This window comes from Mauremys mutica, chromosome 3 (assembly GCF_020497125.1).
Source record: "Mauremys mutica isolate MM-2020 ecotype Southern chromosome 3, ASM2049712v1, whole genome shotgun sequence".
Lineage (NCBI taxonomy): Eukaryota > Metazoa > Chordata > Testudines > Geoemydidae > Mauremys > Mauremys mutica.
Window position 1 is genome coordinate 36,329,453 of NC_059074.1, and position 6,000 is coordinate 36,335,452.

The window sequence follows — 6,000 nt, forward strand, 5'->3', positions numbered from 1 at the left end:
CTCTCTCAGGCTGCCTGGCAGTTTTTCTTACTATCTACATGCAGGGTTTTGCATATCATACCCCTGAGGTTTAACTCTGTGTAATACATTTTCCCCCCTTTGAAAATTCATGAAAGGAAAAACTCTGTCCTATGCTCCAGTAGCAGTTCCCTGCTGAGGGGCAAGAAAAAAGGTAGTGTAATAGAATTATATTATATATTATTATTACTACTACCACCTTAGTACCCTCCTACTCTGCTACACTTGCATTTCTGAGCCCCCAGTGCATTCCAAACTAGATCTCTCCTGAAACCTGACCCTCTTTCTCCAGTTCTACTCATCATACTGCAAACATTTTTGCACTTACATTACTTTACACCCATGAACGATCCCACTGACCTCAGTGGGCACAGAGTTATTCATCCGCATGTGTTTGATGGATCAGGGCTCAGGTAAAAAAAGAACAAGGAGATATAATACAGAAGGGAATGGGATTGGCATAGTACAAGGGATGTGAGGAGGGCTATGAAGAAACAGAGGAGGCAAAGCCACCAAGAACAACACAGCTTAGGAAATACACTTATTTATTTTAATGTTTGTATATCACTTTAAAAAAAATAAAATCAAGGGCCAGAGGAGAAGCTGCCCAGGCTACGAAAGGACAAAGCTGCCTTTAACGTCAAAATATATGATTAAATGTGTCAGTTGGTTCAGAGATTTCATTTATAATGAGGTGACTGTTAGATCCTGTCTTCAAATTGAATTGTTCAATTTTTAGATTAGTATTTCCCAATGCTCATATTTTATTCAGATAGTGTGTTATTTAACCTCTGACCTCCTTCCCTGCATTAGGGCTTCAGAAGATTTTTTTTAAGTTTAACAAATGCTTTGAATTTAAGTTATCCTCTGAAAGCTTTTTAAAACATAAATCACAGAGGCATATTTAAAATAGAGTGTCTTCAGGTTGCTGTGAGGATTTGTTTTAAAAGCTGATTATGTATTCTTCTTGTCTTAGAAGGCAAGATGTTTATACTGTAACATTCACCTGTCAACTGCTGTTAATGACAGCTCTCATTATAGGTTTCAAACATTATATTTGAGAATAGATTGCAATGTATTGTATATTTGATTGGGATCTATTTAACTTTATTGCAAACAAATGTTTCAATGAGTTATGCTGAATATATTATTTACCTGCTCACAAGGCCACGTAGCCAATATGTGGGAATTTCCAGAACTGCAGGCATACAAAGTCTCTCATCTATAATGGGTCATGCAAACCATAAAATCAGGGTCCAGATTTTGAGCATTCCCCCAAAGTTTTAATAGATTCCAAGGCTGTAAGGAACCATTGTGATCATCTAGTCTGACCTCCTGTATAACGCAGCCCACACAACTTCCCTCAATTAGTTCCTGTTTGAACAAGAGCATATCTTTTAGAAAAACATCTAATCTCAAATTAAAAATTACCAGTGATGGAGAATCCATCACAACTCTTGGCTATGGACTATATTGAGAACTATATTTGTTCTTTAATCCTTTTTTCAAAAGAAAAACCTCCCTATAAATTTCTTGTAGAGTAGGTTCATTGTTTTCTACATTACTTGTCACTTTGTTACATTCTATGCTGTGCTAAATATTTGTTTTAGGTGTTTGATGATTATTTTCTTTGAACAATGACAAAGCTGTGCATGATTTACAGAAAAATAAGACATTGTCCCTGCTCTGAAAATCTTAGAATCCAAGGGCCTGATCATGTGGACACTCACTACTGGACATAAGGTGAAATCTTGATTCCATTGAACTCAATAGCAAAATTCCCAGTGACTTCAAATTTCAGGATTTCACTCACTGTTCTAATTACCGAGCATAGTCCAATTTAGGTTCTAGCCCATGAAAGCTTATGCCCAAATAAATGTGTTAGTCTCTAAGGTGCCAAATGGACTCCTCATTTTTTTCAATAGGACTGTGGCCAGTAGTAAGATTTCCATGATTAGGGCTTAAAATGAGGCCTGTAAACTCTTCCTCACATGGGATTCAGAGAGACTGCTCAAGCCCTCTAAACCACTTAAACTTCAAGGCCATGAAATAACTTGCTTTTCTGATGAATGTATGACAGTTTTGGAGGAGGAATGCAATATTTTTATATTTTGATTTTATGTTTACATTTGTGTTAATTTGGAACAGGAACATTGATCAGTAGAAAGCACTGGGTTTTGGAGAAGCATTCAGACCAGACATGATGGGAACTGTGTGTGGTGAGATTTAAGTACATGGCATATAAGCATCATTATTATTTATGAAGATCATGCTTAGCATATCTGTGGCATATATTACCTGACTTGTTTTGTTTAATGTTTTGTATTAGGAGAACATTTTGTTATACTCTGACTTTTTCTTCAAGACAGGTGGCAATTATAAAACACTTGTACTCTACATTAAAATCCTCACTGGGAGGTTGTCTAATCTAGGACAAGTGATAAGGTAAATTATTTTAATATCTAGATATGACTGGTTCCGCCAGCACTCAAGAGAAAATACAAACAGGAGAAGAGATAAAATAAGCAATAATATGAAATATCAATGTGCTGAAAAAGTTTGTTTTGATTTTAGAGATGTTACAGGCCTCAAAGAAAGACTCTCTGCATAGAATAGGAAATAATTTGAGAACTGTCAATATCGTTAGACCCAGAATGAACATCTTAAGTTCACCCACTGAATAGCAATACTTAGCACTATTATTGCACTCAGTTAAAGAGATCAAAGTGTTTTACCAAGGTGAATAAGTTTCATTATCCCTATTTTACAATTCAAGAAACTGAGTCACTGAAAGTATAAATGACCAAAAAATGGCGGAATTCAAACTAGTATGTAGGTCTCATGACTTCTAAGCCCTGACCACTGCACTATCTTGCACTTTTCTGAAGACTTGTTTTTAGTGTGTCTCCCTATAAATATCGAGAGAGAGAGAGAGAGAGAGAGAGCGCATGGCTGCTGCAGTGAAAATATCAAAGAGTTTATGGGTTTTGTTTTGTACGAATACTGTTTTGATACACTGGGTTACCACAGCACAAGGTAGGAAATCCAGAAAGGCTTTAAAATAGTCAACCACCAGGGGAGCAGGGGCTGGTGTAAGTGCTTCTTTGGTTGATGAAGACAATTCTTTCACTGGAGTCTGGCTGGGGATGCTGCTGTTCTTGTAGTGCTCCCTGCTTCTGGGCGCAGACATCGGGCTCTGGGGTCAGTGATCTGGGTAATGAGGTCACTGGGGAGCCTGATTGCCTCCTCTTACTGAGCTACCAGAATTTTTGGGTGGCCAGCTGAGGCAGGAGCTGATGCAAGTTGGAACAGGGCTTGGCTAGCATGGAAATGGATACAGCAGGAACAGGAATAAGAGCTGTCTGTTGAGACTACTGGCAAGGGGCATGTTCCCAGCCAAGTACTGACATTGAATAGCCCAGAGAGATGGCTTCCCTTAGGAGCCTATATATTTGCCTTGGGATCACCTGATGCTTCTTCTCCTCTTTTGGGATAGGGCCTCAGTTTGGAGCCGTGTTTGGGCTACACTCATCTCTGCCTTTTAGTTTCACCCTTCTGTTGGGGCACCGGTGCTGGCTCTAAAGAGGACATTGCTGATTCCAGGTGCTGATGATGGATCAATCAGTGCTGGTAGGATCTATCACTGTCAGTATCATTCTGGCAGGGACTGGTGATGGAGGCTGGAGTGCCAAGGTAGTTGATGTTGATGTGATCAGTGCCTATCTTGATGACATCTTCTTTCCTGTCTTCATCTATGACCTCATAGCATACCACAAAACTAGTATTAAACTGATCCTTGCAGATAAACAGGGAGAAGGTTACCTGCCATCCAGTTCAGAGGTGATTGTCAGATCTGTCGTCCTCTGCTTAAGTTAGGCTCCCTGTTGGCCACCATACCAACCCTTCACATGTGGTTTACACATGCCACAGAGCACTCCAAAAGTCAAATAGAAATATTAGGCCTCCAAGGAGCTAGCCTACAGAGGTCTTCTAAGGGGTAGGATCCATTGGGTGTTAGGTGCCTAAATACCTTTGAGGATTTGGGCCTAGGTGCTTATATTTACACCTCCCAACCACACCAGGGTTGGGAGATAGATAATGTACTTCACCTCCACATGACCAAATATTGCACTGGTGCAACTCCCTGTCCCTCACCTCCTATACCTTTTATAAGAATTATCCACCACCAGATGCTGCTAATTCACATCTCCTCCACTGGAAACTTTCACAGGCACATTCAGCTAAGGCTAAGTCTACACTGGGGGAGCGGGGGTCGACCTAAGATACGCAACTTCAGCTACGCGAACAGCGTAGCTGAAGTTGCATATCTTGGATCAATTTACCTGGCCATGAGGACAGTGGCGAGTTGATCGCTGCCGCTCCCCCGTCAACTCCGCTTCCACCTCTCGCCATGGTGGAGTTCCGGAGTCGACGGCAGAGCGATCGGGGATCGATTTTATCGCGTCTACACTAGATGCAATAAATCGATCCCCGATAGAGCAATCACTACCCCCCGATCGGGCGGGTAGTGTAGACGTACCTTAAGACTGGAGTTCAAACAAGAAAATATCCACCCCAGTGGCAAGCAGGTGCCACCCTGCCTGAGTGGACTGGAGCAGCTATATGATTATAAAGCAGGGTAACACACCACACCTCTGTAAGCTTCAGCTCTGTGGTAAATTTGTCCATCTCACTGTCAACACATTTTCTTGCTCACTCAAAGCCCCGGCAGTAGAAGGTAAAAGACATGACTATACCATGCCACTCAAGCCCTTGTGTCAACAGCAGCTGAAGCATGTGAGGAAAGAATACCCAGACCTCAGTTCAGTACAACAGGAGACGGGGCTGGAAAGGTCACTCAGATGGGGGAGGGTGGTAACTCAAGGTCTAGTCTCAAATTTGTTCTGCTAGCTACAGCAAACAGAGCAAGTGAGGCCACTCAGGCCCACCATCTAAGTGGTTGTAGCTTAGAAGCACTCACTTTCACACTGCATGGAGCTGGAGTGGCCCTCCAGTTTTTTGCCTCAGACTAATCTCACCGCTTGCTTTTAAGGCCTGGCAGGGCTGTCAGGCATAGGGTAATTAGCCTGCTAGGCCACGATCTGATTTCTTCAAATGCCTATCTGAACACAGCATGGTTAAAGTGCTCCCTGTGAGTGCACTGTAGCCAAGGCCCTGCCAACCACCACTTCCTCACTGGTAAGAACCACTGCCCCTTTGACATGAGTTTGCTTGTTCACTTTTTTTCCTGTGGATCTGCTCAGTCAGGCACTGTCCTGACCACCACTATTGTTGACCATTCCACCTCAGCCTGTTATCTCTTGGTGGTCATTCGTTCAGAAAATCTTTGCCTATCTGGTCGCTGATAAAATCCAAACATGGTGCTGCCAATCACCTCACCATCCTCTGATAACACAGAGCCCAGCCATCTGTCCTTGTGTAAAACGCCCTGATCATGCTGCTCCAAGAGCATTACCTTCATCCACACAGCAGCAAGAAAGGGCTAGTTTCTCTGCTTTGCAGCTCCTATGCTGGTTCACAACTAAACCAATCAGGATGCAAGGAGAAGTAGATCAATCAGCAGAGCCCATTGTTGACCATGTGAGCCTGTTGGTCTCTTCACTGATCCCTTTCCCAGGACACCCTGAGTCATCACTGAGAGGAGCATGAAGGAGATATCCCACAGCCTTTTTGTTCTCCCTTGCCCCTGCAGACAAATTGTACTGCAGCTACAGGGACAAGTTATTACTCCTGCATTTACTTGTGGTATGTATAGATAGCTGGCTGGCTGGCCCTTATTCAAAGTGTGTGAGGTGATATCTTTTATTGGACCAACTTCTATTGGTAAAAGAGACAACCTCTGAAAGAGACGGAGCTCTTCTTTGGCTACAAGTAGTGACCTGAAAAAGAGCTCTGTGTAGCTGGAAAGTTTGTTTCTTTCACCAGTAGAAGTTGGTTCAATAAAAGATATTACCTCACCCA